Below are 13118 nucleotides of genomic sequence, written 5' to 3'. Positions count from 1 at the left end.
GGTATGGCCATTTTTGCTGCAATCATCTATTTTATTTTACACTCCTTGTGATACCAACAACCCCTGCTTTTACACACCTTATTCTATGTAACAGTCATTCCTTATTTCTCTCCATTCTTAATACATATGTCAAATAGTGCATGAAAAACCGAAGATAAATCTGCAGTCCTTGAACACTGAACAGGTATTTGAATGTTCAGTGGTAAAACTCACTGTCAATGAGCAAACTCATATTATATTTGCACTGTATCAATCTCCAGTAGGATCCTTTAGGGAATTCGTTGATAAATTGGACTATTTGCTCATGACAACTTATTCTAAGAGGCCTACAATAATTCTCACTGGAGACGTCAATTGTAACCTCCTTACTGATGGTAATAATCCAAGAGAACTGCTGTCTCGACTAGCCTCCTAAAACTTAAAACCCTTGGTGAATAATCCTACAAGAGTTACAGCTAGTTCTAAAACTCTGTTGGTAAACATCTTCACAGACTACCCAGAATCCCTAGTTAAAACTGTTGTTTTTAACCTAGCTCTGTCTGATCACAGGGAAATTATGTCAGTTTTCAATGTGTCTGAAATTAGCAAGTCTGCTGTCGCCCCTACCATATCAAAGAGGGTCTTTAGTGACTCTAATGTCAGCCACTTTCAACTTCTCTTGAGTCAAGAGAATTGGAAGTTGTTGAATGAGAATAACTCCCTGAACAGTAACTTTGACCTGTTCTACAGAACGTTTTTCTTTCACTTTGAATCAGCATTTCCTTTTTTACCATTTTAAGCATCCTAAACCCATTCATAAAACCTGCACCATGAATATTCTAACTTAAAAAAGCTGTACCGTATTATGATAAAGAAATCAAAGAAAGAATATAATGATAAACTAATCTTAAATGCAACCAATAACACGAAAATGGCATGGCATATTATTAAACAAAATTCTATCTAATGTAGTGCAGTTACCAGACCAATTTAGGAATGATAAAAATAAACCAGCAGATCCAATAAAACTGGCAAACAAATTCAATAGTTCCTTCTTAAAGCTACTGATGGTTAGATGGTTAATGTACAAGATCCTCCTCATGATATCAATATCTTCTTTGCTACGTCTTACAAGTCCATTTTTCTTAAACCATGCAGCATTGTCAAGGTAGGAAAGAAAGCCTCAACTGATATATAGTAAATGGTATATCAGGAAAAACAATTCATGATTGAATAGATGAAATTTTAAGTCCCTTACTCTTACTTGTAAATCAGAGTCTGAGAGAAGGCATATATCCTGATGCCCTCCAAGTATCCAAGATAATACCAATTTATAAGAACAAAGGGGAAAAAAATGATGTGGGAAATTATTGGCCCATATCTATACTCCCCCAGCTAGGAAAAATATTTGAGTATGTGTATAATAAAAGGCTAATAGAATTCCTTGAAGGTAATAACCTGCTATCCCCAAAACAATTTGGATTCAGAAAAGGGAAGTCAACAGAGCAGGCAATTTACAATGCAGTTGACTCCATCATACAACCAATTAACTCCAAGCAGAAAGTAATCGGTGTATTCTTTGACTTTTACAGAGCATTTTATTTGGTTGAGCTTACAAAACTCTTGTTCAAATGTGACCAAATGGGTATTAGAGGCAAAGCACAGCAGTAGTTGGGAACATACCGCAAAAATCGGCAACAAAGGGTACCTGTCCAGAAGAATGGGAATACCTTCCTCTCTTCACCATTAGGTGTTGAAAAAGGTGTTCCTCAACGGTCAGTGTTGGGTCCATCTTTATTTCTCATTTATATAAATGACCAACCCAAAAAATTGCGTGTAAATCCTCTGGGTAACTGTGTCTTATTTGCAGATGATGCGAGTATTGTGCTGTATCAGAAATCCTTTGAAGATTTGATGACTTTAGGTAAAACCATTATTCAAGACATGGGCATGTGGTGCTATGGGAATAACTTTATTCTCAATGAAACAAAAACTCAAGCCATGATTTTCTCTGCAAAAACCTGCCATTCTGATAAAAGTACTTCTCAGCCCATGTCAAATAACTTTAAAATTATTAACGACTATAAATTTTTGGGAATACCTGAAATGGGACCTGTACATCACAAATCTAAGTAAAAAATTAAATTCTGTGTACTATCTTCTTTCAATGCTGAGACATACTGTTAGAATGGATGTATTAAAAACACTCTAATATGGTCTATTTTATTCTCTTGTATCATACGGTATGATAACCTAGGGATGGGGTCATCAACTAAGTTAAATAAAATATTTATTATTCAAAAGAAATTGCTTAGGTCCATGTTCAATAAACCCTATAGAGCCCACTGCAGACCTCTCTTTCAAAGCCTTGGCATCTTAACAGTCCCTAGTGTTTTTATTTATAATTCGGTAATTTTTGGAAAAAAGAACATGCCTTTATTCCCATCAAATAATGGCACACACGCCTATGGGACTAGGACAAGAAATCATCTGTGTGTAGTGTCTGCTAGCATGACAATGATGCCCAAGGGACCTCATTCTCTGTGCATCAAAATATTCAACAGGCTTCCCATTAGTTTAAAAAATGAGAAATCACTCTCTATTTTTAAAAATAAGTTATTTATGTAATTAAACAAAAAATGTTTCTACAGTGTGAATGACTACTTCAGTTCTGGGTAATTCTAAATTTTATATTGTGTAAATTCTTAATTATGTGTGTAGGTGTAATTTTATTTTATTTTTCTTTTCTCTGGCTAGTAATCCAGTCACTGTACTTCTTTATGTACCCTATACGATTACATAATTGTATGATATTCTGAACCATACTACCAGTACTATACTACTCGTCAATTGGGGAAATAAAAAAAAATTATTATAAATTAAAAAAAAAATAATACCTTAATGTCTTAATACCATGTCAAAAACAAAGTCTAATTTGATCATTCTGAGAATTTACTGATTTTGCTATTTGATAACTTTCCTTACTTTATTTTAAAACATTTTTGCATATTAACGTTGTCTCTGCTATCTTATTTCCTTCTTTAGTATGAGTTGAAATCATTCTGTGATATTTTTTTTAACATTAACAAAATCTTTTACTTTTTGAATCCACTAGGAATCATTGCTCATTCTTTTTCGCCTGTAGTTTAAGCATATTCAATTTTTTTTCTCAAGCATCACTCATCTGTTTGGGATATATTACATTCCCCATGATTCAAGCCAATTAATCCTTATGACTGAATCCATTTTACACTTTTTCCTTGCTGTCATTAACTCTCCATTGCTTTTGAATTTTTATATTTCTTGCTACTAATTTGTTCCCCAGATTAACATCTGAAAAACTTCCATATTGTGATCTTTTCCATATTCAGCAACTCTCATTGGCCTCATGCCCTGCAAAAATTCTCTCAGGCTCTCATCACACACAATGATATTAATGTACTAGAATTTCCCTTTTGTCCCACATTAATATGAAAATACATTTATGCTTAAGCTATTGATTTTGAGATGCATAAACCCTCCAACTCCATTCTAAAACCCAATAAATCTTCTCAATTACCGTTTACTAAAGGTTTGCCAGATGGTCCTAACACTTTTCTTGGAGTATCTCTTCTGCTATCAACCATGCTAAAATAGTCACAAAACAATATTTCACAAGGATCACACTCAAAACTCATTCTATCTCATTTAGCCTTGAACTCACCCTTCATACTTTCAGTCTTGCTATCATTTGAAGCATAACAAGCTGCAATCATAACTCTTCTAATACCAAATTATATATGAATTCAGAGCAGCTATGGTTATACTAATCTTCATCCATGCATCTGGACTCTCATTCAGTGCCCAGCATGCAACTTCCTAACTCTGCCCATCATTAAACTCATGATTCTAATGCCATGCTCTTGCCATCTGCTCATCTGCAACAACACATCCACTTCTTTTGTCAAATTACTCACATTGTAAATATGCATTAATCAACATAATCATACAATGTTTCCATTTTGCATAAATGGGTTTTGAGTTGTTTGAACCGTACAACCTCTGAAATTTTGGATGGCGGTAAAAATATCAATTCTTGGTAAGCACAAATTCATATGTATTTTCTGAAAGTTCTGTACTTATACTGGGTTTCATGGGTATTGTGCTACTGTATATTGTGAACTACATAGTGTGTGTATGCACTGTAGCTGAGCATGTGCAAGCAGAGTGTGTGAGGGTAAGATGCATGAGATTGTGGTGGAGGGAACCCCAGGATGGAGGGTTGTTCCATAAATTAGGCAAAGAGTGTTTTGGTGGACATGATAAATCAGGGTTATGACCTGAGGTATGATCATTAGGTAGATATACCTATGCCAATGGTGATATTTAGGTGCATAATCCAGGAGTGCCTCTTTTTGCTTGTTTTCCAGCTCGTTAATTATGCAGTTAATAATGCTGAGAGCAGGGTGACTGCTTTCAGTGTTGCTTGACTAGGTGTCAGGTTCCTTGGTTGGCCATGCCAGATAGTGAAGAGAAATGTGATTCATGAAGAAGGCATAATACATGGAGGATATATGGAGACTAGATCGTTAGGTTGTGGAGGATTGAGGGAAAGGTGGGAGAGGTGATGGCAGCGGTGGAGGAGGAGGTTGTGTGGATGGAGGTGAAAATCATTGAATAGATAAGCATTATTTTTTTCAACTGATCTAATATTGAGATTTTCAAGGCAGTCCAATTTTGCACATACACCATGGACATGAAGTGCTCCTCGAGTAATATAATATGTATAACAATTTATATTTTTCTATTTTGTGACATTTGATTGGGAGTATTGAACCTCAATCTGTACACAATACTCTATAGTTTGAAGGATCAAACATGTATTTAGAAATAATAAGAAATTTACCCTAGGGTTAAAAATTATAGGAGCAGGGCATAATTTTATCTTCTAGCAAAATATCTGTGACCTTGTATGATAAAATACCTACTCATGACATATTTTAAAATCGTGTAGGAGAGTCACACCAATGGGGAGAAGTTAAGTTCTACAAGATATTGAATCTTTCGATCTTCCTTCTTCACAGATAGAGGGTGGCTGACAAAGAAATGACTTCACTCTGCCCAAAACCAGTGCAGATTTTTCCAAGCCTTAAATGGCTCACAACAAAGGCTACAAAAAAAACCAGAAATTGCACTTAGCACTATCGCACAATCATTGCTAATTGCATGATGCAATTCCCCATGAAAAAGATTAAAAAGACTTCCATCACCAGTCAAGCTTCAAGCCAAGTTTCCCTAGATTTCAAGTTCCCTGGCTTTTTATCACCAGTCCTTATTTATCTGAGATAATGAGCAATTCTCTCTATCAAAAACCTTTTTAAAATATACAAAATAAGCAAATGCATCCTGATTGTATTCTATATTCCTCTCTATTAGTGATATTATTACTGCAATGGCATCATGTGTGCCTCTCACCATTCTGAACCCAAAATCATCCCTGATACCCCAAGTAAGCATTTGCCTAGCTCTCCATCTTTTTGCTAATGATTCTGAGAACCACTAAAGCTGTATGCAAAATCAAACTTATTGTTTATAGTCCTCACATGATGTAGCCTTGACCTTTTTTGGAATAGGAACTAACACTAATCTCACAGTCTTAGCATTCCAGAATGTAACTTAGTTGAGTGCTTCATTCAAGCTTGTACTTTGACTCTATACATCAGTTCTTCATTTCTATGGAAATGTGTAAAACTTTTGAGTAAATGATGATTGTGGACACAGTTAATTCAAGAGCTTTCTTTAACAATTAGCAAAGAGCTTATACATGATAGGCAGTTGCATGCCATGATGTCTCTCAGATATAGTGTCTTCTTTTCAATGCTAATAACTTCAACAATTTGCAGCATTTGCTCGAAATGTCAACTAATCACAATAGTTTAGAGACTACCTTGTTAGATGGCATGGGATTAACTGTTCTTTGATATTGGCATAAATACTACCTATCATTTGAAGCAGATGAAAGTTGAAAAAAAATTGGGCCATGGTTCAATAACTCCAGCTCTTTTATCTGGAGATATGAAGGAAAATTGAAATACCTTATTGAAACCTTGTTGAAATGAAAAAATATTTTCTTCTGGAGATACTCTGAATCCTAAATACATCAGCATTCCCTGATACAATGGCTGCTGTTGAATCTGTGAGTCAAGCTCAAATTTTTAGTTGGAAACCCTTTGAGAGTATGCTCAATCATCATTGAGACTGCTTCACTATGGTTTTTCATTTAAGTTAGTGGCTCTTCTTCATTTTTGTTTTTTTAACCATTCATTTTGTGTTTTGCAAAATTTGAGTTGTTTCATAACAATATAAGTTAACATCTTGGACCAAATCACAAACTCCAAGGCTCTAAAGATTGTCAGTATCACTCATTAATCAATTGATGTTTTTGAACACATTTTTAACCCACATCTTCCCCATGCAAGGCAGATACCATGATACTTAATCATCTCCCTCCCTCCCCCATTTTATTCCATTCAATTATACCAATTTTTTCATAAGATTTGTGTCAGACTTATCCACATATATGCACATATGTGTATATGTATGTATCCTATGTATGCATGCGTATTATAAAATACTCCAGGGAAAGGGAATTCTTTTGGCTTCTCCCCATGCATTCCCTGTAATCAATTTTTTCATCTTTCATCTTTTTGGATTCTTGCAGAGAGCTTCCAGCAGTGACTTATGGAGTTGCCATTTCTATCTTCTTTTTACTCTTGGCTGATGGAGGGATTCCCATTATCCCAGATTGTGTTCAATGCATTTGTAATCTCATTAGTTGACATTAGTTGGGTTCATTGTAAGCTCTTTCCATTTGTAATGCCTTTTTTGTTGAGGTACAGGTGTACACATGTGTATGTTAATCTTCTTTTTCATGGTAGAAAAAATATAAATTTCTTCTGATAGATTGAATATTAAAATCACCCATTATGGTGTTGGTGATTATTTCATTTGGAAGTGGGAATAGAGGTTTCCTTCTTGAGACTATTTCAACACCCTCCTTTGAAGGTTTGTTGAAGCTCCACATGTAAAGTAGATTTCCAATCTATGGATGAACTTCTAGACTTCATTTTTCATATTAATTTAACCAAAACAATATCATGCATGAAAAATGAAATAGCCAAGGTTGTAAACTTGATTGACATTAGGTTTGTTTAAAGGGGCGAGGTAAAAATAAAGTTACAGGTAAAGGGAAACATAAGAAACACTCATAAGGTCACTTGGGTGTGTTTGGGAAATAGTAACCCATATGTACCTCAATCACACAAAAACAATGCAAAATAAGTAAATAAGGAAATAAACTTACAATCACTTGATCAATAGGGCATGTTAAGGAATCGCATTCACACACACACTCAGGGTTTGCAAGGATATCTCCTATGCCAGGGACCCATTGCACACGCACAGAAATAAAAACAATTTGAAAAAGAAATCAAAAAAAGAAAAAGGCCCAAGTTCATGTTTGCAATCACTCAATCGCTCGGGTTTGTAAGACCTTTGTGAATCCCACTCACTCACTTGTTCGGGATTCATAAGGTTTCCTCCTATGCCAGTGACCCATCAATCACACATATGAATACAAAATCATAAAACTGATGTATGCACATTTTCGCCCATTCACTCAATCACTCGGGTGTGTTCTGAAACAGGGACCTTTGCAAATCACAAATACTAAGTCGTTCATGGTTTACAAGGATTCCTCCTATGTCAGGGACTTGTCTATCCCACAAAAACAAATAAAACGGATGGACATAAGTTCTCGCTCATACACTGAATCACTTGGGTGTGTTCAGAAACAGAGGCATTTGCATATTACATGTACTCACAATGAAGGGGTTTACAAGGATTTTTCCTTTGGTATTGAACTGCAGTCGCACAGAAGTTACAAAATAAAACATAAAAGACTTAATCCCTATGCCAGGGACCCGTGAACCACACAGATACAAACAAAAAATAAGGCAATAAGTAGCAAAGGTATATAAGTGCCTAGAGAAAACCTGACACCAGGTGTTTTGCCTGCCAAGCAGGCCTCTTCAGAGAATAATCTTTGTTTTTACCTCCTCCGCCTTTAAGCAAACCTAGTGCCAATCAAGTTTACAGTCTTGGCTCTTTTGTTTTTCATTGCTTCACAATCATAGGTACGTTTACACTATCATGTATTTCTTTAAATGAGGAGTTATTTGAAATTAATTCTGAATGTGGTCCAATATGGTGATTTCATGACAAAAATAATTCATTTGTATGACTTTTTCACCTTGCATTGTGGATTAGTATATATTCTAATATTGATAAGGAAAGATGCAATTTATTAAATCTATTATGCTGGATTAGTTTCAGTTAATTCATCCCCAAAACTTTATTGTTTATCTAAACCTTCCTATTTTTTGGGAATCACATTAACTTAATTTTCCTATGATTATTTCTCATCCAATACCTATTGCACTGATTTTGTAGTGCTCATTAAACAATGATTGTAACTCTTTGGTCAACTTGTTCACTAGTGCTTGACCATCTGCAAAATTTAAGTTATCTTAAGCGTTTCCCATTCACTTTCACTCCAGCTTCCAGCACTTCCAATACATGCATAACTATTTCTTCTACAAGTGTACAATAATTTCATTCTAAACCACTCTTCTTCTCGGCTATGAAATTTCTTCTGTATTACATACATGTTCATAATACTAAAATTAAGCTGATGAAAAATATTTTTCCGTTACATTTTGTTTCTTTAGTCAATTTCATATAATCATTTTAATTTGTAAAACTGTTTCATTTGCTCAAAATTTTCAACTTTGTCCTTTGGGTTCATAGCCCTGTATGGCCAGGAAGTAAGGGAAATATCAATAGGAAATAGGCTACAGATTTTCACTGTTTATAGAATATGATGGAAAAATTATCATACCCATAATTACCTTTGCCAAGGAGAAAGTTTGGATGCATGATGCTTTTATGCCATGCGATTGCGGTTGTCGAATTTCCTTTGCCCCTCTCCATTCTCAATCTTCAGGCACAATATTGCCATCATCCCATTCCAACCCTCGTCCTTGTCTTCTCACCCTCACTAAATGTAATCACTTTATTTCATGATTTATCCGATCGTCTCTCAATCCATCACCAAGACATACATGAAGTTGTCACCGTGGCTAGGTATCAGCCAAGTAAACCAATGCACTTGGTATGATTTGCATCCACAGTGTATAGTAAGTAAAGCGAAATATGGCCATGGACTTTGGGAAATATCATTTGGATGTATGAAGAATTGGAGCGTTATACATGGTCTATGCAATAAATACGCAAACTGGTGCAATCTGGTAGCCATGTTGCGGATTATAGCCCTGCCCACTATTGGCACCAGTTGCCTGAGACCCAATGAGCCGTCTGTGCTTGGCAAATCGTCAAGCTGTGCATATGGTGCAGTTATGTTAGTTTCTGTTGTCCTTGTTTTTACTGTTTGCCAAAAATGGAAATCGAAGAAATTGCAGAGCAACAAAATGACATGAAGTGTTTGGTGAAGTGCGGTGAAAGTTATGAAGAAATTGCTGAAATGTTGACAGCTGTTTACAGTGATAATGTTCTGAAGGAAACATCTGTTTTCAAGTGGATTAAGTGTTTTAAAGATGACCAACAAGATGCTATGGATGATGCTAGGCCGGAAAGACCTTCAACCACCTGTGTTGACAACAACATTGATCATGCGTGGTCCCTTGTCCTTACTGATCGTTGAAAAACTGTCTAAATGATAGCTGATGAACTGAATTTACGAAAATTAACAGTGCACACTATTTTAACCAAACATGTTGGATGGATCCTTCACCATGACAATGCACCAGCACATTAAGCATTGATTGTTTGCCAGTTTCTGGCAAAACTTTCAATCACCATTCTTGATCATCCTCCTAATTTGCCAGATATCGCTTCCTGTGACTTTTGCCTATTCCTAAAATCACTGGGACGATGTGGACACAATAAAGTGAGAAATGATGAGAAAACTAAAAAGCCTAACTGCTGAGGACTTCCAAGGATGCTTCAAACAGAGGAAAATAAGATGGAATAAGTGCATATCAACGAATAGAGAGTACTTTGAAGAGGACAAAATCGATGCAGGCTAAATTTTGCAAAATAAAGTTTTTATGGCCTCAGTTCACGTATTTATTAGATAGGGTAGTAAGCATAGCCAGTATTACGATTTGCAGGTAATCGTGATCCTATTGTAATGATATTCTATTCTTTTAGGTTCAGCCACTAGAGGGAGCAAACATTTTGATATGTAAATACAAGGGGTCCACAGCTTAACATTCCATCCTACGGATAGTGTACTCACTTTGTGCTCTCTACATAGCACCTCAAGTAGGGATCGAGATACCACTGAAAGAATCTGCCATCTCAAGGAGTTGAACCTGGGCCCAATGGGTGGTAAGCCAGTACATGAGCCAGTGCACCATCTTGCTCCCATGCCACAATTGTCATAAATGTTTTAGTGCAAAGAATAACTCTCAAGTTAAAGCATTAGTATACTTAATACTTTCAGGCTTCACTTAGTGGAATTGTTTGATATTCATATGAGAAGAGTGTAATTTTCCACATACTCTAATGCCTGTGGAAAATGACAAACTCTTTTAATATGGACATTAAAGCACAAGATTTAACTTGAGAGCTATTCTCTGCTTGATATATTCCAAGCTCCTTCCAACCCATGCCATGAATGCTGTCATATTCTTTGACTGAGTTGATCACGCTAACTATTAGGGGATCACAGGTTGGCCTTTCAATAACAGGTGACAATCATCAATTGCCCCATATGCTACATGTCATCACTCTTCAGATTTAAAATCAACCTCAAGTAGAAAACATAAAATGAATTAATAAATATCAATGTATACAAATTATGCACCCAGGCTTTATACAACATTGCCGAGAGCTTCAACTTAAATATCTACCTACTAGATATTTTGACAAACCTACAGAGATGATCTGAAAAGATCTCAGTCTGATGATGGAAATGGCAGTTTATGCTTTAAAAAAGTTTTATTTTTCAACGAAATCACCTTTAATATTAATACATTTCATCCAGCGGTGTTCCAGTGTTGTTATCCCTCCTAGTGTTCCCCAAAAGTGTTGCAAAGTACTCGTCCAAAGCCAAGCTAAATCAGGGGAATAGGGCGGCTGTTCCAGCACTTCATAGTAAAAATCCCTCAATTTTCTCATTACCAAGACACTTTGCAGGGAAGTACATTGTCCTGATGAAAAATGGTTTTTCTTCCTCTGCAGCCAGGTCTGCTTTCATCAATTTTACCATCCAGTATCATTAGAAAGTTAGAATAATACACTTCATTTATTGTTTTACCTTTGTTAAGATAATTGATCCACAGAATTCTTCTTACATCCTGAGAACTGATGCCATGACCAATGGCACAGTCTTTGCCTTCTTTAGAGCTGAAGAACTGGCTTCTACCCTTGGCATGGATTGTTCTTTTGATTCTGGTGTTTAATGGGAAATCCATGTTTCATCTATTGTCACATATTGATGTAGAAAATCACTCTTGTTTTTCATTAAGCTCACCAAGCACAGTTGCGGAAGTTTTGTCTGTATGTGTTTTTTCACCCACAGTGAGCACGCGCAGCACCCATCTTGCACAAAGCTTTGCCATGTGCAATTCCTTGTGTAAAGTGTAACCAATGCATTCTTTTGTAGTCCCTACATTACTTGCAATTTTCTGCACCTTTGTATGCCAATCTTTCAAAATCATAACTTTCACTTTTTTGATGATTTTCGGTGTGGTTGCACTTTTTGGACATCCCTCACGTGGGTTGTCTTGGAGGCTTTCTTGGCCATGTTTAAACTCAGCTGTCCATTTATTCAGGGTGAAAATTGAAGGCGCATATTCCTCATACTCATTTATCATACTTGTGAACAATCCTCAGATGAATTTGATCAGCATTGAACATTCTTTTCCCAAGAATTTCATCATTGAACGACACTCAATTTTTTCCATTTCTAAAAACACGCACCATAACTGATTCAAATTACTGCCTATAGTGAACTGCTGGATGAATTGGCTTACAATTTCACATGATATCTAGTTACAGTGACGCTGACATCAGAGAAAAAAAATCATGCAATTAAGCTATGGGCAAGGCTGAGAACTTTTTAAACTACCTTTGTGCCTGCCCTTGTTTTATGAATACCATCATGTACAATTTCTTTTCTTTCAGCCACGTTAAGAACATTATCCTGAAAACCATGTGGATGCATAGTGTCTTATGTGCATTGAATTTCTACTTATGAATAGATTAAGCTTATTTTGTAATAGGAATGATATTGATGCATTATTAAACGAACAACACCTGGTTTCAGCCTTTTCTTATTTTTAACAAAAACATTAGCTCCAGCATTTAAGTTTGGCTTACCTCTGACACATTGGTTACAGTCACATTTTGTTGCAAGCTAATTAAACTTTAGTCTATCAGGCACCCTCTTTTGATCTTGTGGTTTTTGCCATTCCTTAAAAAGGAATTACTTTGTTCCTAGCCTACGACGCTAAAAGTTGTGCTGACAATTCACCCATTCCAGAAATAGAAGAGTTTCCATGATTGCTCTCTTAATATCCTTTTGATTTTCATCACATTTTCGTACCATATTTTCAATTTCATTAGCTCCTGTTTCCATTTGACCTAGAACACTTGTACAATTGTGCTTGCAAAATGAACTTCAAATTCCTATTCACTACCAACATTTTGAAAATTCATTTAACTAGAAGGTATATTACCATAAATGGCTAAACTTGGAATACAATTAGTTACAAAAATAAGTTTTTAACTTGCCAGAGTAACATCAAAATTCTTAGAGGATAAAATGACTTGCTCTTTTAATTTCCAATATTGATAATCTATGGCAACCATATAAGTTTTCTCAGTGAAGTCCAATGGTTCAATGTCAACCTCCTGTGAGGGCCCTGGTTCAAATCCCAGAGGTGGCCGATTTTTTGCAGTGGTATCCCAATCTTTATTTGAGGTAGTTTGTGGAGAGCACTTTGAGTGAGTATGACGTCCATCGGATGGGACGTTAAACTGTAAACCCCTTGGCACCTCTTTTTAAGAGAAGA

The sequence above is a fragment of the Hetaerina americana genome, unplaced genomic scaffold (genome assembly GCF_022747635.1).
Source record: "Hetaerina americana unplaced genomic scaffold, ioHetAmer1.1.p SCAF_6, whole genome shotgun sequence".
In the NCBI taxonomy this organism is placed as follows: domain Eukaryota; kingdom Metazoa; phylum Arthropoda; class Insecta; order Odonata; family Calopterygidae; genus Hetaerina; species Hetaerina americana.
This window is presented reverse-complemented; position numbering follows the sequence as displayed.